Raw genomic sequence first — 27,253 nt, 5'->3', positions numbered from 1 at the left:
TAAATATGCCTACTATGACTGATTTCAACCTACCAATGAGACTTCATTGAATTTCAGAGCTGGCAATAATTACCTCTGGAAAGCCAGTACAAACTGGCTCTAGCACACTACTGTTTGGAAATGCCTGGAATTTACATCCCCACTCCTGCCCCTTGCTGAGTAGCCTATGACAGCCTGGGGTGGGAATACAAGACCCAGCTTCCTTGTCTCCAGGCAAAACAAATTCTGACATGTAATTTACCCACCAGACCTCAGGCTGAGTCTGGAATATCACATGAAATTATACCCTTGACTGATTTCCTCCCTTTTCTCACCCTGTTTCCTCTATTCCCTTAATGGCTTCTTCGGGGAGCACTTCCTTGGTAAGTCACTTGCACACAAATTCTCATCTCAGTGTCTGCTTTTAGGAGAAACTTGTCTAAGACAGCTGGCTACATGTTGTGCTGCCAGGGGCAGAGAGAGAGATCTTTCTTTTAAAAGTTTTGCTTAAAAGATGGACAGTGATGGAGAGGAATATTATGGTTACTTTTGGGGTTTATATTTGTTAAATTTGGGGTTCTGTGGATTAGGAATGGGAGGATATAAAGTACAAGAAAACAATTATAATCCTTCCTTGATAATTCTCTGAATGAATCCTGCCGTCTTTTACAACATTTTAATTATTTTCCAGCTATATTGAGATATAATTGACAGATAAAAATTATATATATTTAAGGTGTCCAATGTAATGTCCTTTTTTCTTTTTTTAAAAAGTTTTAATTCAATTTTTGTGGGTACATAGTAGGTGTATATATTTATGGGGTATTTGAGATATTTTGATACAGACATACAATATATAATCATCACATGAGAGTAATTGGAGTATCCATTACCTCATGCATTTATCCTTTGTGTTACAAACAATCCAATTATACTCTTTTAGTTTTTTTTTAAATCTACAATTAAATTATTATTGATGATAGTCACCCTGCTATGCTATCAAATACTAGGTCTTATTCATTCTTTCTATATTTCACACCCATTAACCATAACCACGTCTCTCCACCACCCCACTACTTTCTCTAGCCTCTGGTAACCATCATTCTACTCTCTGTCTCCATGAGTTCAATTGCTTTGATTTATAGCTCCCACAAATAAGTGAAAATATGTGATGTTTGTCTTTCTGTGCCTGGCTCATTTCACTTATCATAGTGACCTCCAGTCCCATCCGTGTTGCAACTGACAGGATCTCATTCTTTTTATGGCTGAATAGTACTCCATTGTGTATAAATACTACATTTTCTTCATTCATACGTCTGTTGATGGACACTTAATGTTGCTTCTAAATCTTGGCTATTGTGAGCAGTGCTGCAACAAACATGTGAGTGCAGATATCTCTTCGATATCCTGAGTTCCTTTCTTTTGGTTGTATACTGAGCAGTGGGATTGCTGGATTGTATGTTACTTCTATTTTTAGTTTTTTTCAGGAACCTCCAGATTGTTTTCTATAGTGGTTGTACAAACTTATATTTCCACTGACAGTGAACAAAGGATCCCGTTCACCACATCCTCACCAGTATTTGCAATTGCCTGTCTTTTGGATGTAAGCCAATAAGCCATTCTAACTGAGCTGAGATGACATCTCATTGTAATTTTGATCTCCATTTCTCTGATGATCAATGATGTTGAGCACCTTTTCATATGCCTGTTTGCCATTTGTATGTCTCCTTTTGAAATATGTCTATTCATATCTGTTGCCTAGGTTTTGATTGTATTATTATATATATATTTTTTTCTATAGAGTTGCTTGAGCTCCTTATATATTCTGGTTATTAACCCTTTGTCAGAGGGGTAGTTTTGCAAACATTTTCTCTCCCATTCTGTGGGTTGGCTCTTCACTTTGTTGATTGTTTCCCTTGCTGTGCTTCAGAAGCTTTTTAACTTGATGTGATCCCATGTATCCACTTCTGTTTTGGTTGCCTGTGCTGTGCTGGAGAGTTTCCCAAAAGTTTTCTTGTAGTAACTTTACAATGTGGGGTCTTAGATTTAAGTCTTTAATCCATTTTGATTTGATTTTTTGTATATGGTGAGAGATGGGGGTCTAGTTTCATTCTTCTGCATTTGGATATCCAGGTTTCCCAGCATTTATCAGAGACTGTCTTTTCCCCAGTGTATGTTCTTGGCACCTTTGTAGAAAATGGATTTTCTGTAGGTGTGTGGATTTGCTTCTGGATTTTCTTTTCCGTTTTATTGGTCTGTGTGTGTATCTTTATGTAAGTACCATGCTGTTTTGGTTACAATAGCTGTGTAGTATAATTTGAAGTTAGGTAATGTGATTCCTTCAGTGTTGTTCTTTTTTCTTCGGATAGCTTTGGGTATACTGGGTCTCTTGTTGCTCCATATAAATTTTAGGATTGTTTTTAATGTAATGTTTTGACATACATGGACATTGTGAAATGATTACCCCTCTTAAGCTAATTAACGTATCCATCACCTCACATAATTACCATTTTTTTGGTGTGGTGAGGACATTTAAGATCTACTGTCTTAGTAAATTTCAGGTATACAATACAGTGTTATCAACTATAGTCCCCAGGCTACATTAGATCTCCAGAACTTATTTCTCCTGCAGAACTAAAAATTATACCTTTTGACCAACATCCCTTTTCCCCGACTCCCCAGCCCGTGGCAACCACCATTTTACTTTCTGCTTTCGCAAGTTTGACATTTTTAGATTCTACATGTAAATGAGATCATGCAGTAATTTGACATTCCGTGCCTGGTTTGTTTCACTTAGCATAATGTCTTCTAAGTTCATTCATGTTGTTGTTAATGGCAGAATTTTCTTCTTTTTGAAAAGCTGAATAATTTTTCATTGTCTCTGTGTGTGTATACTCCCTCGGCAATTTTTAAGAATGCAATACATTGTCAAATATATTCCCCATGTTGTACAAAAGATCTCTTGAACTTATTCCTCCTATGTAACCCAGAATTTTGCAGCTTTTGACCATCATCTTCCCAAGCACCTAACTCCCACCCTGGTAACCATCATTTTACTCTCTGCTTCTATGAGTTTAACTTTTTGCAGTCCACATATAAGTGAGATCATAAAGTAATTTGTTTCTGTGCCTGGCTTATTTAACTTAGCATAATGTGCTCTCGTTTCATTCATGTTAATGCAAATTAGAGAATCTCCTTCTTTTTAAAAGCTGTATAGTATTCTATTGTGTATGCCACATTTTCTCTATTCATTGATCCATTGATCAACACCTAGGTTGATTCCATATCATGGTTATTGTGAATAATGTTGCAATAAATGTGGGAGTGCAGGTATCGCTTTGACATACTATTTTTTTCCTTTTGATATATACCTAGAAGTGGGATTGCTGGATCATATGGTAATTGTCTTTTTTGACTTTTTTTTTTTTTTTTTGAGACGGAGTCTTGCTCTGTCGCCCTGGCTGGAGTGCAGTGGCCGGATCTCAGCTCACTGCAAGCTCCGCCTCCCGGGTTTACGCCGTTCTCCTGCCTCAGCCTCCAGAGTAGCTGGGACTACAGGCGCCCGCCACCTCGCCCGGCTAGTTTTTTTTTTTTTTTTTTTTTGTATTTTTAGTAGAGACGGGGTTTCACCATGTTAGCCAGGATGGTCTCGATCTCCTGACCTCGTGATCCGCCCGTCTCGGCCTCCCAAAGTGCTGGGATTACAGGCTTGAGCCACCGCGCCTGGCCGTCTTTTTTGACTTTTAAGAAACCTCTATAGTGTTTTCCAAATGGCTGTACTAATCTGTATTCCAACCCACAGTGTACCAGTGTTTCATTTCCTTCACATCCTCACAAACATTTATGTTTCATCTTTTTGTTAATAGCCATTCACACAGGTGTGAAGTGATATCTCATTGTGATTTTAATTTGTATTTCCCTGATGACTAGTGATGTTGAGTGTTTTTTTTTTTTTTTTTTTTTTTTTTACATTTGTTGGCCATTCCTATATCTTCTTTTGGGAAATGTCTGTTCAGGTCTTTTGTCCATTTGTTAATGGGTTATTTGTTTCTTGCTATTGAGTTTTTTGAGTTCCTTATAATTTTGGATATTACCCCTTATCAGATGTATGGTTTGCAAATATATTCTGCCATACTATAGGTTGCCTCTTTACTCTGTTGATGGTTTCATTGGCTGTGTAGAAGCTTTTCAGTTTGATGCAATCCCATTTGTCTATTTTTACTTTTGTTGCCTGTGCTTTCCGGGTCATATCCAAAAAATTATTGCCCATCAGGCTAACAGCAGACCTGTTAGGAGAAGCCCTACAAAGCAGAAGAGACTGGGGTCCTATATTCAGTATTCTCAAAGAAAAGAAATTCCAAGATGTTCTCAGCAGTCAGGTTTGATTAGCTTGCTGCCACTTATGAGGGAGTGAGGTCTGTGTAAGACTGTGCAATGGGATAGTGTGGTAGTTAGAAAATATGTTTACAAATTCTTTAACCCTCCTCCCGTCAACAGGTAAAGTCTAACTGCCTTCCCCTAGAATTTAGGCTGGTGATAATGACTTGCTTCTAAGGAATAGGATGCAGTATTACTTTTCAGTCTAAGTCATAAAATTTTATACAATTTCTGTTTGTGTATTTTTGTGGTGACTGGGGCAGTGGAAAAGGAAGGAAAATGAATGGACTATGTTCGGGTAGTGGAGGTGTGGTGGGATATAGTGCGATGAGGGATTTTGCAGCTGGAGAGCTCTGAATGGCTAGTAAAATAAGCCATGTTTGGTACTCATTCATTCATTCATTCATTCTTCATTCATTCATATTTATTGAGGCCCTACTTTGTAAGGCACTGGGAATATAGAAATAGATAAGACACAGCACCTCCTGTTAAGAAGCTTACAAACTATTAAGGTAAACCAGGGTAACAAACACAACATTACAAATTTACATGTATAGAAGTAATACAGGAGTGAATAATCATTTTTATCTGGGAGCAGGAAAGGGACATCGGGGAGTCAGGAAAGCTTCTTTGAAGGTCAGAGTTTGAAAGATGAATAGAAGTAGAGGTAGATTTACTATGAAGCTAATGAATCTTAAGCTCCAGGGACCCTCATATGCATGGACACTTTCTAAGGTCCTAGTAATGTACTCATATGGCTTTCTATTTTTGTAAAATTTGAAAAAGTAAGATACTTTGACTGCAATGGATTAAGACCTTATATTAGTCAGGGTTCTCCAGAGAAGCAGAACCAATAGGATATATAAAGAAAGTGACAGATGGAGAGGGAAAGGGAAAAGGAGAGAGGGAGAAAAAAATATTATATATATATGTATGTAAATTATATATATGTATATAAATTATATACACATATATATATATAAAATAAGGAATTGGTTCATGTGATTATCGAGGACCCCAAAGAGGTTGTCTGCTGTTGTTTTCCTTAGTGTCATAACTATTGATACTTATCATGTTGGAAATTGAAAGTTCGAAATTGTTTAAATGTGAACGTACAGATTCATTTTAAGACAACATTGATGATACAGGTTCCTTGTTAACAACATCTTAGTATTTTTTTTTTTTTTTTGAGGTGGAGTCTTTCTCTGTCTCCCAGGCTGGAGCGCAGTGGCGCGATCTCTGCTCACTGCAACTTCTGCCTCCCGGGTTCAAGCCATTCTCCTGCCTCAGCCTCCTGAGTAGCTGGGACTACAGGCACGTGCCACCACGCCCAGCTAATTTTTTGTGTTTTTAGTAGAGATTGGGTTTCACCGTGTTAGCCAGGATGGTCTCGATCTCCTGACCTCGTGATTTGCCCACCTTGACCTCCCAAAGTGCTGGGATTATAGGTGTGAGCCACTGCGCCAGGCCAGTATTGTTTTTAAATTAGTTCTAACCTTGCAAGAGATCTGCCCTAAAGTGTCAGCTTATTCCAGAATTAAAGCAATCCTAACAAAGGACAAAGCTTGGAAAGTGAATTTTAATTACTTTGGTTTAATTTATAGTACTTGAGTCTGAAAAGCTATGACATTTGTGAAAATCTTAGCAAAGTTTGCTCAGTTATGATGGGCTTATGTCTTTAGTTTACTGTTTGCTTATAGTGTGAACTGTTCCTTTTGTAATTTGCCTAAATGAGAATTTTCTATGCTGGATGTTGACATTTTGTGCTTTTGAGCACATAAGAAAATGAACAAAATCTTCCTCACTTATTAAAGAGCCAAAATTTTTTACAGCCTTGCTAAAATCTATATATTTAGAAAATGTTTTATTCTCACTTTGGTTAAATGGGTAATGAGGTATGGTTTCTCAGTCACCCGTTATCTCATCCGAATCGTGTCCAAATCTTCTCTAAAAAAACTTTTTTGATTTTTGCCTTCTCTAAACCAAATCTAATAAAATAAAATAAAACTTTCAGAATATCCTTTTACACATAAAATGATCTTTGAGATTTCCTAGAGAGTGCTCGGAAAATTACAAAGATTTGCTCTTTCACCCTACAAAAAAGATATGTTCAAAATAATTAGATTTATTTGATGAGTTATGACTGATGAGTTGGATTGGAAGAGCTATCAAATCAGAAAAGATGCTTAGCTTTCCCTAGATTAAATTTTCATAGGTAAAATGTTTCCAATAAAAATATTTCAGAAATTGGTTGCTGCTTGGGAAGTTCCTAGAAATTTGTCAATGCCCTTGCTCTGTAGAATATGATTCTATTTGCCAGAGCCCTGATGTTGCTTTGTGTAATGATATTAGGCAACAATAACAACAAAAACAGTATAGTGTTATCAGACACAATTTAGGTTGTAATTTAAAAATGCTTACTTTGCCACAGCCCTTTTTAAAACATTTAAATCTAGTCCAGTGATTTTCAATTGATTTACTTAAAGAATTTAATAAAAATATGGATGTCTAGGACCTACTCCATGAAGTCTCTTTACTTGTTATTCTTAGGATATTCTTAATATATACTTGGTATATTAATGATATAATGTGTTTTATTATATTTCATTATATTATTGTTGTATTATATTAATATTGCATTATTTTATTCTATGGATAGAAAGGTGTGGTGCCTTTCCTTACCCTGCATTAGAATCATGGCCAACACCCCTATAACAAATGACAGGTTAGCAAGAGAAAAAGCATGACAAATTTATTTAATCAAAGTTTTATGTGACACAGGAGCCTTCAGAAATGAAGACTCAAAGACCCAGGTCAAACGATTATTTTTGTGCTTAGATTTGATGAAGAATGGGCAGGTGTATAGAAATGTGATTGGACAAAAGGGTGTGATCTAACGGTAATAAACTGAGGGGGAAACCCAACAAATCCTGTCCAGATTCTCCTTGGCATCTCTGTGTAGCATTCCTTCCTCCTAGGTATGGGGCAGGATCTTTCTGGAATGAGGGTCTTCAAAGGAGAAGGGGAGAAGACTAGAGAGTGATCTTTCCAAGTTTTATAACTTGCTTTGCAGAAGAGGAGTCATAGTTTCTATGACTCGCCATGAGGAAGAAGAATTCTGGGAGAGAAAGAAGGATGAGACACGAGGGCAGGAGGAGGTCAGAGAGAGACTTTACTTCTGAGGACTTCTAATCTCTGTCAGTTCAAAGTACTCAGCATACTAAGGTGCCATATTTTGGGGTGTTGTGTTCTAAACCCTAATGTTATACTATGGCTGAAGATTTTTTCTCTGCAAAAATATGTTTTTCTATTTTTGTAAATCAGATGTGATGTTTCTTCTTTTCTTTGAAAGTAGTTTTAATTATTATGCTTACAGACATTTTATCTAAAACTTTTTGGATTGGCTTTATTATCTTGTTTTTCATGCCACAGAAATAAACAAATTTATTTGTCATTTATGTCATTCTTGTTATGAATTGTCAGAGTTTTCGCTTTTAAAAGCTATTAGCAGCCAATTAAACACAGCTATTTTAAGTCTCTGTCACCTACAGATAGTTTTGTTGTTGTTGTTATTTTATTCTGATGCTCCACTGAAGGCTGTCCAATTAGCACAGGGCCAAAGCTGTTGTCCTCAACAAAGAAGGAATGTCTCACAGCCCCGTAGACAAGGGCTGCGGCAGGTATTTCAAATAATAAGATTGGGTTGACATAGAATTTCTCTTTGACTAAATTTTAGTCAGCCTCTTCTGAACTCTCTTCCCAACCAGGTCTTGACCTTTGGACTTCCTTTTTCATCTTTGTGTAGCACAATTTTAGCAGGGATCCATTAAGTCAGTTTAGTGAGAATCTTCTGCCTTCAATATCAGATCCCCCTTGATTTCTGATCAAATTCTTCACTCCTCACTATCTTCCAGGTGATATTTGATCACCATGGCCTGGCTTCAGCAAGAATTCTGTCAAGTGGTTTAGCCAGAATACCCCTTACCTCTGATGTTTTCTCTCAGTAATTTCTCATTCATTGACTCACTACACTGTTCCATGGCTATAAATTCCCACTTGCTCATGCTGTATTTGGAATAGAGCCCACTTCTACACTGATGTCTCTTTTCCTCTATTGCAGTATTTGTCTGCTGTTAGTCTGATGGGTTTCCCTTTGTAGGTGACCCGGCTTTTCTCTCTGGCTGCCCTTAATATTTTTTTCTTTCATTTCAACCTTGGAGATCTGACGATTATGTGTTTTGGGGTTGGTCTTCTAATGGAGTATCTTACTGGTGTTCCCTGCATTTCCTGGATTTGAATGTTGGCCTGTCTTGCTAGGCTGGGGAAGTTCTCCTGGATAATATCCTGAAGTGTGTTTTCCAACTTCGTTCCATTCTCCATGTCTCTTTCAGGTACCCCAATCAGTCATGAGCTTGGTCTCTTTACATAGACCCATATTTCTCCATATTTCTCAGGGGTTTTGTTCATTCCTTTTTGTTCTTTTTTCCTCTATTCTTGTCTGCCTGTCTTATTTCAGGAAGACAGTCTTCAAGCTCTGAGATTCTTTGCTCTGCTTGGTTTATTCTGCTATTGATACTTGTGATTGCATTGTGAATTTCTTGTGTTGTGTTTTTCAGCTCCATCAGGTCAGTTATGCTCCTCTCTAACCTGGCTATTCTGGTTATCAGCTTCTGTATTGTTTTATCATGATTCTTAGCTTCTTTGAATTGGGTTACAACATGCTCCTTTAGCTCAGTGAAGTTCATTATTACCGACCTTCTGAAGCCTTCTTCTCTCAATTCAGCCACGTCAGTCTCTGCCCAGTTCTGTGCCCTTGCTGAAGAGGTATTGTGATCATTCAGAGGAGAAGAGGCACTGTGGCTTTTTGAGTTTTCAGCGTTTTTGTGTTGATTCTTTCTAATCTTTGTGGGCTTATCTACCTTTGATCTTTGAGGTTGCTGACCTTTGAATGGGGTTTTCGTGGGGCCTTTTTTGTTGATGCTGTTGTTGCTGTTTTCTGTTTTGTTTTGTTTTGTTTTTAACAGTCAGGCCACTCTACCATAGAGCTGCTGCAGTTTGCTGGGGTCCCACTTCACACCTCAGTTGCCTCAGTTTTTCCTGTACCTGGAGGTATCACCAGTGAAGGGCATGAAACAGTAAAGATGGCAGCCAGCTCCTTCCTCTGGAAGCTCCATCCCAGGGGAGTGCTGACCTGTTGCTGACCCGCATGCACCTTTTGGGATATCTCACCCAGTCAGGAGGAATGGGATCAGGCACCCACCCAAATAAGCAGTCTGGCTGCTTTTTGGTAGGCCAGGTGTGCTGCATTGGGGCTGGGGGGACCCTCCCTCCTCTGAATTGCCTGTGTTTTCCACAGCCAGTAGGCTGGAGTGGCTGAGTCAACTGAACTGCAGAGATGGCAGCCATGCCTCCCATCCAGAGCTCCATCCCAGGGAGAGATCAGAGCTCTATCTCTAGAACCCTCACTGGAGTGGCTGAAGCCCCCGCAGGGAGCTCCCACCTAGTGAGAAGGAATGGATCGGGGTCCTGCTTAAAGAAGCAGTCTGGCCATGATTTGGTAAGACAGCTGTGCTGTGTTGTGGGGGACTCTTCCTCCTCCGAACTGTCTGTATTCTCCACAGTTGGCAGGCTGGAGTGGCTGAGTCAACCAAACTGAAGAGATAGCAGCTGCTTCTCCCACTGGAAACTTGGACTCATCTCAGGTAGATTCCAACCTGCTGCTGTTGGCTGGCTGGGATTCCAAGCCAGTGGGTCTTAACTTGTGAGGTGCCATGGAAGTGGGGCCCACAGAATAACACTGCTTGGCTCCCTGGATTCAAATCCCCTCCTAGTGATATGTACAGATGGATTTCCTGCCTTGCCAGGGATCCTGGGGCCAGAGTATGTAAAACTTCTGAGTGTGTGTACCTGACTGGTTGCTCTGCCTAGACTCCACACAGCTGTGTATATCAGACCCAGGACCCTGGTGGCATGCGCTCATGAGGAGATCTCCTGATCTATGGGAGAAGCATGGTTTCCTGGGCAGGGTTGCACAATCACTCACCACTTCCCTTGGCTGAGGGTGGGAGTTCCTTTGGCTTGGTGCCACTCCCGGGTGGGCAGTCACTCCCCGCTGCTTCATTCTCAGTGGGTCAGGTTGTTTGCCTAGTCAGTCCCAATGTGAGAACATGAATATTTCAGTTGAAGGTGCTGAATTCACTTGCCCCTTTTCATTCCTCTCTTTCAGTGCTGGAAACTGCAGCTGCTTCTAATCAGCCATCTTGGATTGATCAATAGTTTCTTTTGCTGTGCAGATGCTCTTAAGTTTAATCATATCCCACTTGTGAATTTTTGTTTTTGTTGTAATTGCTTTTGGTGTCTTTATCATCAAACCTTTGCCAAGGCCTATGTCCATCAAACCTTTGCCAAGGCCTATGTCCAGAATGTCGAAGATCGTTTTATGTGTAAACTCTAGATTTTCTTCTAGAGTTTTTATACTTTTAGATTTTACATTTAAGTCTTCAATCCATGTCAAGTTGATTTTTGTATATGGTGAAATGTGGGGATCCAGTTTCAATCTTCTACATATGGCTAGTCAGTTATCCCAGCATGATTTATTGAACAGGGAGTCCTTTCGCCATTGCTTGTTGTTTTCAACTTTTTCAAAGATTAGTTGGTGATAGGTGTGCACCTTTGTTTCTGGGTTTTCTTTTTCTTTTCTTTTTTTTTTGAGGCGGAGTCTCGCTCTGTCGCCCAGACTGGAGTGCAGTGGCCGGATCTCAGCTCACTGCAAGCTCCGCCTCCCGGGTTTATGCCATTCTCCTGCCTCAGCCTCCCAAGTAGCTGGGACTACAGGCGCCCGCCACCTCGCCCAGCTAGTTTTTGTATTTTCAGTAGAGACGGGGTTTCACTGTGTTAGCCAGGATGGTCTCAATCTCCTGACCTCGTGATCCGCCCGTCTCGGCCTCCCAAAGTGCTGGGATTACAGGCTTGAGCCACTGCACCCAGCCTGTTTCTGGGTTTTCTAACTTGTTCTATTGGTCTATGCATCAGTTTTTGTACCAGTACCATACTGTTTTGGTTATTGTAGCCTTGTAGTATAGTTTGAAATCAGGTAGTGTGATGCCTCTGGCTTTGTTCTTTTTACTTAGGATTGCTTTGGTTATTCAGGCTCTTTTTTGGTTCCATATGAATTTTAGAATAGTTCTTTCTAATTCTGTGGAAAATGTCATTGATAATTTGATAGGAATAACATTGATTCTGTAAATTGCTTTAGGTAGTATGGCCAATTTAACACCATTGAGTCTTCCTATCCATGAATATGGAATGTTTTTCTATTTGTTTGTGTCATCATTGATGTCTCTGAGTAGTGTTTTAGTAGTAGAGATCTCACTGTAGAGATCTCTTACCTCCCTGGTTAGTTGTATTTCTAGGTATTTTATTCTTTGGGGGCTATTGTGAATGGGATTGTTTTCTTGATTTGGCCCACAGCTTGGACACTATTAGTGAATATAAATGTTACTAATTTTTGTACATTGATTTTGTATCCTGAAACTTTGCTGAGTTGTTTATCAGATATAGGAGCCTGTGGGCAGAGACTCTGGGTGTGTTCTAGGTACAGAATCATATCATCTGCAAAGAGGGATACTTTGGCTTTCTCTCTTTCTATTTAGATGCCTTTTATTTCTTTCTTTCACCGATTGCTCTGGCAGAGACTTCCAGTGCTGTTGAATAGGAGTGGTGAGAGTGAGCATCCTTGTCTTGTTTTGTTTCTCAAAGGGAATGCTTTTAGCTTTTGCCTGTTCAGTATGATGTTGACTGTGGGTTTTCATAGATGGCTGTTATTATTATGAAGTATGTTCCTCTGACGCATAGTGTCTTGAGGGTTTTTAACATGAAGGGATGTTGAATTTTATCAGAAGCCTTTTTCTATGTCTATTGAGATGATCATATTGTTTTTGGTTTTAGTTCTGTTAATGTGATGAATGACTTTTATTGATTTGCATATGTTAAACCAATCTTGCATCCCAGGGATAAAGCCTACTTGATTGTGGTGGATTAGCTTCTTGATATACTGCTGGATTCAGTTTGCTGGTATGTTTTTGAGGACTTTGCATCTATGTTCATCAGGAAGTTTTCTGTTTTCATTATATCTCTGCCAGGTTTTGGTATCAGAATGATGTTGGCCTCATAAAATGAGTTAGGAAGAATTCCCTCCTCTTCTTTTTGGAATAATTTTGATAGGATTAGTTCCAGGTATTCTTTATGTCTGGTAAAATCTGGCTGTGAACCTGGTCTAGGACTTTTACTGGTTTTAGGCTATTTATTACTGATTCAATTTTGGAACTCATTATTGGTCTATTCAGAGATTCAATTTCTTCCTGGATCAGTCTTTGGAGATTGTACATTTATAGGAATTTATCCATTTCCTCTAAAATTTCTAGTTTTGTGCATAGAAGTATTTGTAATAATCTCTCAAGTTTTTTTTTTAAATTTCTGTGGGGTCAGTGGTAATGTTCCCTTTGTCATTTCTGATTGTGTTTATTTCAATTTTCTCTTTTTTATTTATTAATCTAGGTAATGGTCTAGCAATCTTATTTATTCTTTCAAAGAAACAACCTTTGGTTTGTTGAACTTTTGTATAGTTTTATGTGTCTCAATTTTGTTCAGTTCAGATTTCAATTATTTCTTTCATTCTACTAGCTTTGAGATTTGTTTGTTCTTGCTCTTCCAGTCCCTCTAGGTGTGATGTTAGGTTGTTCATTTGAGATCTTTCTTTCTTTTTTTTTTTTTTTTTTTTTTTTTTGAGGTGGAGTCTTGCTCTGTCACCAGGCTGGAGTGCAGTGGCGTGATCTCAGCTCACTGCAACTTCTGATCCCCTGGTTCAAGCGATTCTCCTGCCTCAGCCTCCCTAGTAGCTGGGATTACAGGCATGCACCACCATACCCAGATAACTTTTGTATTTTTAGTAGAGATGGTTTCACCATGTTGCCCAGGATGGTCTCAATCTCCTGACCTCGTGATCCACCCGCCTCAGCCTCCCAAAGTGCTGGGATTACAGACATGAGCCACCATGCTGGGCTGTTAATTTGAGATCTTTCTAACTTTTTGGTGTGGGCCTTTAGTGCTACAAACTTTCCTCTTAACACTGCTTTAGCTGTTTCCCAGAAATTGTTTTTTTTTTTTTTTTCAAATTTTCAATAGAGTCAATTTCTCGATTTGTGTCTTAATTTCATTGTTTACCCAAAAGTCATTTAGGAAAAGATTGTTTAACTTCCATGCAATTGTATGGTTTTGAGCAATTTTCTTGGTATTGGTATCTATTTTTATTGTGCTGTGGTCTGATAGTGTGGTTGTTATGATTTCTGTTTTTTTAAAATTTGTTGAGAATTGCTTTATGGCCAAGTATTTGGTCACTTTTAGAATATGTGCCATGTGCAGATGAGAAGAATGTATATTCTGTTGTTATTGGGTGGAATGTTCTGTAGATGTCTTTTAGGTCAGTTTGGTCAAGTGTTGAGTGTAGGTCCCAAATATCTTTGTTAGTTTTCTGCATTGATGCAAGTGTGGTGTTGAAGTCTCCCACTATTATTTTGTGGTTATCTTAGTCTCTTCATACATCTCTAAGAACTTGTTTTATAAATCTGAGTGCTCTAGTGTTGGGTGCAAATACATTTAGGATATTTAAGTCTTTTTATTGAATTTAACTCTTTATCACTATGTAATGCCCTTCTTTGTCCTTTTGATCATTGTTGGTTTAAAGTCTGTTTTGTCTGAAATAAGAATAGCAACCCATGCTCTTTTTTGTTTGTTTGTTTTCTGCTTACTGGCTACGTCTTTCTCCATCCCTCTACTTTGAACCAATAGGTGTCATTCCACGTGAGATGGGTCTCTTGAAAAAAACAGCATACCATCGAGTCTTGTTTCTTTACCTAACTTGCCATTCTGTCTTTTAATTGGGGCATTTAGCTCATTTACATTTAAGGTTAATATTAATATGTGTGGATTTCATCTTGTTGTTGTGTTGTTAGCTGGTTGTTAGGTAGACTTCATTGTGTAGTTGCTTTATAGTGTCAGTGGTCTATGTGCTTAAGTGTGTTTTTGTGATGGCCAGTAGTGACTTTTCATTTCCTTATTTAGCACTCCCTTAAATACCTTCTGTAAGGCTGATCTGGTGGTAATAATTTCCCTTAGCATTTTCTTGCTTGAAAAGGATCTCATTTTTTTTTCTTTGCTTATGAAGCTTATTTTGGCTGGATATGAAATTCTCTGTTGGAATTTCTTTTATTTGAGAATGCTGAATATAGGCCCCTAGTCTCTTCTGGTTTGTAGGGTTTCTCCTAACAGGTCTGCTGTTAGCCTGATGGGGTTCCCTTTGTAGGTAACCTGCCTCTTCTCTCTAGCTGCCTTTAATATTTTTTCTTTCACATTGATATTGAAGAATCTGATGGCTATGTGTCTTGGGGATGGTTGTCTTGTATAGTACCTTGCAGGAATCCTGTGTATTTTCTGAATTTGAATGTTGGCTCCTCTAGTGAAATTGGGAAAATTTACCCTACAAACCAGAAGGGATGATATCCTGAAATATGTTTCTAAAGTTGATTGCTTCCCCTCCCTCTTTTTCAGGGATGCCAATGAGATGTAGATTTGGTCTCCTTACATAATCACACATTTCTTGGAAGTTTTATTCATTCTTCTTAAAAAAATTTATTTTAGGTTCAAGGTTACATGTGCAGGTTTGGTATGTAGGTAAATTGCACATCATGGGGGTTTGCTGTACAGATTATTTCATTATTTGGATCATGAGCATAGTACCTGATAGATAATTTTTTCATCCTCTTCTTCCTCCCATCCTCCACCCTCAAGGACTCATGTGTCCATGTGTACCTAATGTTTAGCTCCCTTTTATAAGTGAGAACATATGGTATTTGGTTTTCTGTTCTTGCATTGGTTTGCTTAGGATAATGGCCTCCAGCTGCAACCACGTTGTGTAAAGGACATGATCTCATTCTTTTTATGGTTGTGTAGTATTCTGTGGTGTATATATACCACATTTTCTTTATCCAGTCTACTGTTGATGAGCATTTAAGTTGATTCCATGTCTTTGCTATTGCAAATAGTGTTGTGATGAACATATAAGTGCATGTGTCTTCATGGTAGTAGAATGATTTATATTCCTTTGGGTATATACCTAATAATGGGATTGCTGAGTCTAATGGTAATTATGTTTTGCATTCTTTGAAAAATTGTTACACTGCTTTTCACAGTGGCTGAACTAATTTGCATTTCCACCAGCAGTGTATAAACATTCCCTTTTCTCCACAACCTTGTAAACATCGGTTATTACTATTTTTTTGACTTTTTAATAGCAGCCATTCTGACTGGTGTGAGATGGTATTTCATTCTGGTTTTGATTTGTACTTCTCCAGTGATTGGTGATATTGAGCATTTTTTTTCCATGTGCTTCTTCGCCTATATATGTTTTCTCTTGAAAATTGACTGTTGATGTTTCTCTTGAACTGTTGATGTCTTTTGCCCACTTAAAAAAAATTTACTTTAAGTTCTGGGATACATTTGCAAAACATGCAGGTTTGTTACATAGGTATAGATGTGCCATGGTGGTTTGCTGTACCTATTGACCCTTTCTCTAAGTTCCCTCCCCTCACCCCTCACCCCCCAATAGGCCCTGGTGTGTGTTGTTCCCCTCCTTGTGTCCATGTGTTCTCATTGTTCAACTCCCACTTATGAGTGAGAACACGTGGTGTTTGGTTTTCCGTTCCTGTGTTAGTTTGCTGAGGATGATGGCTTCCAGCTTCATCCATGTCTCTGCAGAGGAAAGGATCTCATTCCCTTTTATGACTGTGTAGTATTGCATTGTGTACCACATTTTCTTTATCTAGTCTATCATTGATGGGCATTTGGGTTGATTCCATGACTTTTCTATTGTAAATAGTGCTGCAATAAGCATACATATGCATGTGTCTTTACAGTAGAATGAATTATATTCCTTTGGGTATATACCCAGTAATGGGATTGCTGGGTCAAATGGTATTTCTGGTTCCAGATCCTTGAGGAATCGCCTACTATCTTCCACAATGGTTGAACTAATTTATGTTCCCACCAACAGTGCAAAAGCCTGTCTATTTCTCCACAGCCTTACCAGCATCTATTGTTTCTTGACTTTTTAATAATTGCCATTCTGACTGGCCTGAGACAGTATCTCATTGTGGTTTTTATTTGCATTTCTCTAATGATCAGTGATGTTGAGCTTTTTTTCATGTTTCTTGGCCACGTAAGTGTGTTCTTTTGAGAATTATCTGTTCATATGCTTTGCCCACTTTTTGATGGGGTTGTTTTCTTTCTTGTAAATTTGTTTAAGTTTCTTGTAAATTCTAGATATTAGACCATAACCTCCCTTCCCTTCTAGCCCACTTTTCCCCGTTAAGTATTGAAGCCTTCAAAATCATCTTTGGAGAAAGGCGCAGACTTCCTTCTCTGGCATGTTCTCAACTTTGGCAAAATAAACTTCTAAATTCATTGAGGCCTGTCTTAGATACTTTGCAGTTTATATTTCTTTCCTGGCAATAAATCTATTGACTGCTACTTGGTTTCTAAAAACTCATGAAGTGAAAAGTAGAATAGTGGTTACCAGAGGCCGGGAATGGTATGGGGGAGCAGAGAATAGGGAGAGGTTGGTTAACAGGTACAAAACTATAGTTAGATAGGAAAAATAAGTTCTGTTGTTCTGTTTCACAGGAAGGAGACTATAGTTAACAATAATGTATTATTAGTGAAACCAAAAGTATCTGAGACAAGTCTCAATCAATTTAGAAAATTTACTTTGCCAAGGTTAAGGATGTGCCCATGACAAAGCCTCAGGAGGTTTTGATCATATGTGCCCAAGTTGGTCGGGGCACAGCTTGGTTTTACACATTTTAGGGATACATGAGACATCAATCAATATGTGTAAAATGTACGTTGGTTCAGTCCAGAAAGTCAGGACAACTCAAAGTGGGGTCTTCCAGGTTCATCGGTAGATAAGAGACCAAAGGTTGAATTCTTTTGGGTCTCTGATCAACCTTTCACTGGATACACAATTTACATGTGAGGCAGGGTAGGGGATAGAGGAATAATTAGTTATGCCTTAGTCTGACTCAGTGAATCTGTATTTTTACGTAAACAATAGGACAGAGGAAGTAATCAGACAGCATTTTCTCAGGTGAGCACAGAAGGACGACTTTGAGTTTTGTCTGTCCTTTGTCCCACACCTGTGAATAAAGCTATCAATTTACATTGCCAGGTTGAAATTCAACAGGACTGTTTTAGGGTAAATGTCTTGAAACCCACAAGGAATTTCCTTGTGCGCAAATTGTGAGGGAAGTATGTAGCTTCAAAAGAAAAATCTTTGTAGCTATCTTATTTGGGAATAAAATGGAGGCAGGTTTGCCTGATGCAGCTCCCAGCTTGACTTTTCCCTTTGACTTAGTGATTTTGGAGTTCCGAGATTTATTTTCCTTTCACAGTATATTTTAAAATAGCTAGAAGAGAGGATTTTGAATGTTCTAACTACAAAGAAATAATAAATGTTTGAGGTGATGGATATGCTAATTACCCTGATTGATCATTACATAATGTATTCATGTATTAAAATATTACAGTGTAGCTCATATATATGTATAATTATTATGTGTCAATTAAAAACCAAATAAAACTTTAAAAACTGTATGAAGAGGGAAGGAGAAAGAGAGACATAGACACGTAAAGAAAGAGATAATTCTAAAAATAAAGTTATTAGAATTCATGTACTGAAAAATCTAAGTTGTGTTTTGGTCACAACCTCAGCTTCCTAAATTTTTAGCATTTTTGTTTATTTTCAGATATTTGTAGTAGGTCTTAAGTCTTCATCTGGGATCAATGAAGTATAAAAGCCTTGGACTAATTGTGCATGCAAATATTAGAGAAGGAACACTTTGATCCACTAATAATTGTGAATCTCTTTTTTTGGCCTTAAATTCTTTTTGGAACAAGTTAGATTTTTAAAAAACTCAATTTCATTGAGTTATACTTTACATATCTTAAATGTTATCCTTTTAAAGTGTCCAATTTCTCTGTAGCATATTTAGAGTTGTGCAACCATCACCAGTATCTAATTCCAGAACATTGTCAACACCCCAAAAAGAAATCTATATCTATTGTCATTTCCTATTGCCTCTTCCCCCTAGCCCCTGGAAATCTCTAATTTACTTTCTGTCTGCATGAATTTGTCTATTCTGATATATATATTTCATATAACTGGAATCATACAATATGTGTTTTTTATGACTGACATATTTCATTTAGCATAATATTTTCAAGGTTCATTTATTTTGTACCATGTATCCTTACCTCATTTCTTTTTATGGTTGTATAAAACGCATATCAAAATATACACTTTTGCAAGAATAGACCATATTTTGTTTATCCAGTCAACAGTTGATCATTTGAGTTCTTTCTACTTGTTGGCTATTATGAATAATGCTGCTATGAACATTTGTATACAAGTTTTGGTGGGGACATATGTTTTCATTTCTCTTGGGTATATACCCAAGTGGAATTGCTGGGTCATATGGTAACTCTATGCCTAATAATTTGAGGAAGTACCACACTGTTTTCCAAAGTGGTTGCACTGCTTCACAATCCTACTAACAATAAATGAGGATTCCAATTTCTCTGTATCTTGACTGACACTTGCTATAGTTGGTCTTTTTTATTTTAGCCATCCTAGTTGTTGTGAAGTGGTATATCATTGAAGTTTTGATTTACCTAATGTGAGCATCTTTTCATGTGATCTTTAGTGATTTCTGTATTTTCTTTAGTGAAATGTCTATTCACCTCAAATCCTTTGCCTATTTTATTAATTGGGTTATTTGTTCCCGAACTGTTTCATTGTGAGAGCTCTTTATATATTCTGAATACCAGTCTCTTAACAGATGAATGATTTATAAATATTCTCCAATTCTGTGGATTTTCTTTCATCTTTTTGATGATGTTCTTTGGAGTGCAAAAGTTTTTAGTTTTGATGAAGTCCAATTTATCTATTTTTCTTTTTTCACTTATGCTTTAGTTGTTATATCTAAGAAAACATTACCTAACCCAAGGTAATGAAGATTTACCACTGTTTTCTTATAAGAGTTTTATAATTTTAGCTATTACATTTAGGTCTATGATTTGAGTTAATTTTTGTGTAAGGTGTGAGGTAAGAATTCAACTTCATTCTTTTGCATGTGGATATTCATTTGTCCCAGTGTCATTTGTAGAAAAGATATTTTTTGCCCAATTGAATTGTCATGGCACCCTTGTTGACAAATTAAATTTTAAATAAACACACCAAATATGAGAAAGTATAGTGTTAAAATGCAATAGAAAAGCATTTATAGAAGTTACTGCTCAGATCAATGGCCAGATATCGTTTTAAAGGGTTCATTCACTTGCTTTTGATTTTGTCTATACAGTTTTCCACATATGCATCACATTCTTGGAACTGCACAAAACAACAAGATGTTTCTAGTTCTTTCCTAATATTTGAGCCTGAGCCTGTTCCATTCTGGCAGGATCTCAATTCTCTTCTCTGCAAGATGGGATACAATGATACCTTATACTATTTTGTAGATACAGAATTAAGTGATTAGGTGACATGCTTAGGAGACTGTTTGGTATTTCTTAAATGCTCCATAAATATTAGTTCCATTCTCATAGCCTGAGCCCCTATCCTGGTGGCTTTACTCACACAGGATGTTATTATACCTTTCCCTGTAATGTCCTTACCCTCAGCATCTGGGAGGCTGTTTTAGGGGCATTTGTGTGGGTTTGTCATGTAGTGGTTCTATGACCCAAGAGACCAAAATGTAGTCAAAGATAACATCATGTACACCCTGTGTGACACCCCTCAGAGATTCTGGACTTATAGGATAATAATGGTGGACCTCCTTCGCAGCCCTGCAAGTAAGTCCAAACCAAATCCTGTTTCCAGGGTTTCAGTTAGTTTCTGTAACTCCTTGGTCCTATCCTAACCTCCTTGGCTATTTCCCCATCTCTCTTCATTTAATCCCTTTATTCTGGAGCAGGTAGGCGGTTCAACAAGTCTCCCTGACATTCCTGACATGTGCATTCTCCAATTTACCACTGTGTTCCTGCTCTCTGTATCTCCCAGTTCTTTGCCCCAGGTGCCGAACAAATTGTGCAGTCAGCTGGATAATGCTCTGAATCTGTCAAGGGACTTGCTTCAGCAACTCAGGGTCCTGGTGGATTATTAGCATGAGAAAGGGCTGCTGAGATCTAAGATGAGGTCTGAGGAGGAATTAATGGCCAGCATGGGTAGCAATATTACAAAGAACATCCTGAACATCCAGGATTTGGAAAATTCAATAGACATCAGTTGTGACTTCCATTTCAATATATGTATCTTTCAAAAAAGCTGTTTTTTGCAGTCAACCACACCATCTCTTTTTGTTAAGATAATTCAGAGGGGCTGATATGCCTCTGTGTGTGTGTGTGTGTGTGTGTGTGTGTTTGTGTGTGTGCATGTTAGCAAATACTCTCTTCATCAATCTGTGATTGTGTATGACTGTGTGTTTGGGAAGGAGGGAAGGTCTGATGAACATTTTTAATTTAGCTTCAATTAATGCATCTACCAGCAGTTTGCTCTAAAGCAGGATTTTTAGGTTATATATCTGAAAAAGGCGTCTCTCTTCATAAGTGCACCAGCTGGGATGCTCCAGCATGATTTCTGCACAGCCCGTTCTAGAAGAAAGGAAACTGGGAGCTTTGATGAAACTAGACATTTTTCTTTGTCTTTTTAATTTTTTCTTTTAGCAAATAATGTGTATGCTTTTACTCACCAATCAAGTTACATATGCTGGCAACCACTGTCATGTGAAATCATCAATCAAATAAATAGTTAGGAATTTTGGGGAAAAGATATTCAATCATATTTAGGCTGGTTTGAATGAACATTTGAGTAGCAATGGAAATCTCAAAAAGACAGCCATAAAAACTTTATAAATATATGAAAAATGAAGCAGTCAGAAAAACTCTAACATTTTTCTAGCCCTTCTAAGAGAACCTGCAAATATGGATCTGTGGTCTTTGTTACTTGCTCAACCTAAATTGTGAGTCTTCATGGGTATGTGAGTAAGAAATCCTTTGCAAGGCTGGATGGCACATGCTGCAGGTTGAATGTTCTGAGAAGTAGAACTTCTGAGTATGTGTCTTTGAATGATTCTTGATGCCTGTGGATTAAGGAATTAGTGTTTTCTAAGCCTCTAGATGACGATAAAGTCATGGTGGACTTTCTAGTTAAGGACTTTGCTAGAAGAAAGTACTAATCCATTGGAGTAATACATGAAGTCCCTTAACATATGGCAGGCCCTGTTAGTGGCATTAGACGTTCGGGATTGAATAAAGCTGACAATGTCCCTTCTCTCAATAGTGATAGATAACATTTGCATGGTGTTTATAATGTGCTAGTTTTATAAATGCTTTACACATATTAAGGCACTTAATCCTCATCAAAACCCCATGGGGGAGGTGCTATTATAATCCCCACTTTATAGGTGAGAAAACTGAGGCACAGAGAGATTAGAGAATCTTATTCCAAAGTCACAGAGCTAGTGTTGGGCTGGTACTAAACCCAGCATGGCTCCCAAGTTTGGGCTTCCAATTGCCAGACCGCACCACTTCTCAGGGAGCTTATCCTTGAGATGTAGGGGAAGACGGACCATAAACACATACACAAGTAAACAGTAAGATGACTTAAGGTCCATGGAAGCACTCTGAAGAAAATAGAAAAAAGGAAGTGTTCTTCAAAAGAATAACCAGTATGTTTTGACTAGTGGTAATTACTTAAGCAAATGTCTTGGGGGTCTGTTTTGGAATAAAAGGAACTAGACCAGTTTGTTAGTGCTGCCATAGCAAAGTATCACAAACATGTTTATTGCCTCAGCGTTCTGGAGACGAGAAGTCTGAGATCAAGATATTGCTAGGGTAGGTACCTTTTGAGATACTGTTCCATGCCTCTCCTCTAACTTCTGGTGGTTTGCTGGCAATCTTTGGCATTCCTTGGCTTGTAGAAGCATCACTCCTATCTATGCCTTCATCTTCACATGTTCTCCCTGTGTGTGTCTGTCGCAAAATTCCCCCATTTTACGAGGACACCAGTCATACTGGTTTAAGGGCCACCCTTCTCCAGTATGACCTCAGCTAATTACATCTGCAACAAATTTATTTCCAAACAAAGTCACATTCTGGGGGGCTAAGACTTCAAGATATGAATTTTTGAGGCACATAATTCAGTCCATAGTAGGAACCCACAGAAAGTGGTACTGACGGTGCCTTAGAGATAGTTATTTTAAAAGTCTTTCCTAAGGGAAATAAGCTGAAAGGCAGAGTTATCTCTGAACAGAAAGGCCACTGCTGAATGAAGGAATAAGCAAGTTACCTTTGTGTTAGAAGTTGACATGATGGACTTATCAGGGGCCTGCACTTGGGATGTTGTTTCAGTTGGCCTTTAAATGTGCAGCTTCAATCACGTTTCCTTCCTTAGTTCTCCTTGTAAGCAACAGTCAGCACTCATGAAAGTAGTGACCAGGGCTTAAGGGGTAGGCTGAGGGGTGACTGACCCCCAGGGATCAAACACTTAGCTTGGTGCTCATGAGCCTCTGGCTCCATCAGCTTAGGCAGATGGAATGGAAGAAAGCAGTCCAAACCTAGAAGTTTTGTGGGGAAGGCTATGATTGGAACACTGAAATTTTCCACAGAAAACAGTGTCTTATATGATTGTGAGACCACTGTCAGCCCTTTGTCTTAGTCCATTGGTGCTGCTATAACAAAATAACCAAGACTAGGTAATTTGTAAACAATAGAAATTTATTTCTCCACCTCTTAATACTGCTGCATTGGGGATTAAGTTTCAACATAAGTTTTGGAGTGGACATAAATATTCAAATCATAACATCCCATTTGCACTGTTCGTTCACCTGTTCTCACTGTTCTGGAGGCTGGGAAGTCCAAAATCAAGGTGCCAGCAGGACTGGTGTCTGGCGAGAGCTGCTCTCTGCTTTCAAAAGATGGTGTTTTGTTGCAGCATCTTCGGGAGGAAATGAATGTTGTGTTCTCACAGGACAGAAGGGACAGAAGGGGCAACGTGGAACTGTAAGTCCAATTTCAGCCTGTTTATGAGAACACTAATCCCATCCATGAGGGTTGATCCCTCATGGCCTAATCACCTCCTAAAGACTCCACCTCTTAGTACTGCTGCATTGGGGATTAAGTTTCAACATAAGTTTTGGAGTGGACATAAATATTCCAATCGTAACATCCCATTTGCACTGTTAGTTCACCTGTTAACCAAATAATGGCACCAAAGTAAATACAGTAAATCTGAGCCTGAGCAGTAAGCTATGAGGAATAGGAGCTAAAGGCAGAGTACAAGGTTTCTGTTATTTCACTGGGTATGGAAATGGCCCAGACATTAAAAATAGTGGCCTTTTAATTAAAAACAACATTAAAAATAATATCTTTAACACCTTCTCTGCACCCCCTACCATCTCCTAGTCCCCCTCCCTTTTTCTTCAGCTTAGCATGTGTTCCCACTGGTCTTGCCCTTCTTCTAAGATTGTTCCTTAAATGGAAATTGCCATCCTCCCCAATTAAATTTTCCAATCTCTCAGTAAAAAGTAACACTTCAGAGGGGGATTTGGATCAATAAAGTTGGGCAAATCCACTTGAATGTAGTATTCTCAACCTTGGCTGTACATTTGAAAAATACTGATGCTTGGGTTTCACTTAAAGACATTTTAATTTAATTGGTGTGAAGTGTGGCTTGGGCTTCACGATTTTTAAAGCTCCTCAAGTGATTATAAGGAGCGGCCAGAGTTGCAGTCATGGCTCTAATGTGAGAGCCTCAAATGAAAGTTATTGTATTAGTCTGTTTTCACACTGTTGATAAAGACAAACCTGAGACTGGGCAATTTACAAAAAAAGAGGTGTAATTGGACTGAGAATTCCACGTTGCTGGGGAAGCCTCACAATCATGGCAGAAGGCAAGGAGGAGCAAGTCCCATCTTACATGAATGGCAGCAGGCAAAGAGAGAATGAGGAAGACGTAAAAGTGGAAACTCCTGGTAAAACCATCAGGGGTGAGACTCATTCACTATCACTAAAACAGTATGGGGGAAACCGCCCCTGTGATTCAATTATCTCCCACTGGGTCCATCCTACAACACGTGGGAATTATGGGAGTAAAATTTAAGATGAAATTTGGGTGGGGACACAGAGACAAACCGTATCAGTTATCATTAACCCTGAGCGATCTGCACAGGCTGAAAAGTTAAACTGTGTGACAAAGTGAACACGATATTGGTAGTCTTGGGATGGAAAGTGGCTTGGGGAGGGGGTAGACGGGTACTTTTTGTCAACGAGAATTCTACATGGGTGAGTTAATGGGCCTTTGGGGCCACTTATCCTTGGAGCAGTGCTCTTAATATATTCCTACATTGCATGGCTTTCCCTCCACTTCTATTTCTGAATCCACTAATTCCCTAGATCAGCTTTTAGGAGATTCTGGGGCTCTGGAGTTTTGATGGATAGCATGAGTATGTGTGGGTGTATGGAGGTGGGAGGCAGGTTGCAGTGGCAGGCAAAGCCACAGATGTTTCTGTGGCTGACTTGTTTGTCAGATGTTTACATCAGGGGCTTCTTGTGTAGCCTAAGTAAATAGTGGAGAATAATCACCTTGTATACCTTGGGAGCAAACCAGGGTGGAACCTCCCATTTCAAATCAGAGTCTCTCAAATCACGGATGTCCAGCTGATATAAAGAATGAAAAATTGTATCCTCTACAAATGAAATTGAATTTGGTTTGGAGCTGAGAGTCAACTAAGAACTGCTAGGATCCTAATAGCAGGTAGGAGCAGGAGGGATAGGGAGATTAGGTTTGCCTCTGCCTTTAATTAGCATCTTCTTCAGTGTTGTGAAGAAGGGTTATGGGACATTAATTAAGTTTGCAGCTGATGCTAAATTGGAATACATTTCAAGGGCTAATGAGACCTAGGAGTAACACACAAGAGCTGAGGGAGGAAGAAAACAAGATTCCTTTGAAGAAAGCATCCTTTCCCAGCTGGAAGCATTGTACCCAGTGAATACACATCCTCACTAAGAGGACAGTGCCAGAAAGGAACCAGGAAGCATGATATTTGACAAAGTCTGGAATAAAAGCCTGCTTCTAGGGATCTTTCATCTTGAATATCTCTGTCAGTTTTTGTAAAAAAAATATTTATTTTTCCTTAAAAATTATCTTTTAGTGGTCTATAATATAATAAGGCAGTGGTTCTCCAAGAATGATCCCTGGACCAGCAGCATCAGCGTCACCGGGGGAATTGTTTGAAATGTATATTCTCGAGTCCACCCCAGACCTAGCAAATTAGAAACTGCATTTTAACTGTTTTAACATGCCCAACAGGTGATCTCAAGTCGCAGAATCTCTGTAATAAGAACTCATGCCAGGCACTAAAGAAGTAGGTCTTTTCTGGGGGCAGCTGTTTCCCCCCGACTGAACAGTTATATTAGAACAGTTTCAAAGAATTTCAGGCCCCTTGAAATAGTGCTTTAGTTATTCCAGCCCTGTCCATGGGGTCGTGGCCCAGAAAGCTGAAAACAGGAATAGATGCTGATGTGATCTGTATTCGTTTAAACTCGTGTCTGGATCAGCCCTGAATGTGAGAGCTGGAAGGGGCCTGGAGATGACCTTGTTCAGCCTCTCCACCTTCAGATGAAAATTCAGAGAGGCAAAGTGTTTTTTCCTGTGGTCGCCTATGAGTGTAAAAGGATGTATCCTGGTACCAGTGCAGGAAAGTCTTATTAGGGCTGCGTTGCAATGGGAATCCTTGTCTCTTGACTCCTGGTCCAAGGCCTCCCTTCCCCATTAGAGGGAACCCATCTTCCAATTGATAAATGTAGGTGTTTTAGAAATTTCAAGTGTCTTCATTCCACATTGTTCGTGGCACATCCATGGGCTGATGGGGTGGGGGGGATGGGAAAAGGGTGATTTTGCCTTGCTTATGTTCTGAGCTTTCCCTTGCTTTTATAACAAGTTCCCCCTCCTCAGCAAAGAGAAATCATACACACTAAAGTACTTATTTCTATGGCTTGTCATTAGACATGTATTGATCACCTGCTAAAGGTGCCTGGCACTGTGCTAGGTGCTTTGGGAGTTACATGGATGAATGAGGCTCAGATTGTATCCTAAAAATGTTTATTATTATGGTGACCATTTCATTTATCATCCAAGCCAGGACACCTTTTGAAAGTCAAAGGGAGCATTGATAATATATATCCTTGGACAACAGATGTAAACTAGGATTGTACTCAGCAAACCAGGATACATGATTACCTGCGTACAGATGAATAGGAAATGCTGAAAAATACGTCATTCCTAGTTGAATGAAGAGAGGGTCTGTACAAAGCATTTGTATATAACAGACATACACAATGTTACGAAAACATGAAGGAGGCAAGGGTCAGGACAGGCTTTTCAGAAGAGGGGGCATTTGAGTTGGGCTTTTAAGTTTGGATAAAATTTCAATTGGTATAGTGTTTGAGTAAGCACGTGTGCATGTATGTATTTTTTGTACACGATGGCAATGAAGTTAAAAATTCAGAGTGTGGGAGGAGAGTGGTGATTGCCTGGTGTAGCTGGAGGGTATGCAGGTCATCAGTGTGTGGGATGGGACAACAGAGGGAGGTGAAGAGAAGGAGAGTGGTGGGTGAGGCCATTGGAATCTGAAATGCTGGATGATCATCAATTGGATATAGCAATTTCCTCCAATACACGTAGCTCAATGACTGAGAGTGAGTAGCAGAGAATGCTAATTATAGGTTTTAT

This window comes from Piliocolobus tephrosceles, chromosome 12, assembly GCF_002776525.5.
Source record: "Piliocolobus tephrosceles isolate RC106 chromosome 12, ASM277652v3, whole genome shotgun sequence".
NCBI classification, from domain to species: domain Eukaryota; kingdom Metazoa; phylum Chordata; class Mammalia; order Primates; family Cercopithecidae; genus Piliocolobus; species Piliocolobus tephrosceles.
The sequence above is the reverse complement of the archived record's forward strand: the minus strand, read 5'-3'. Positions refer to the sequence as shown.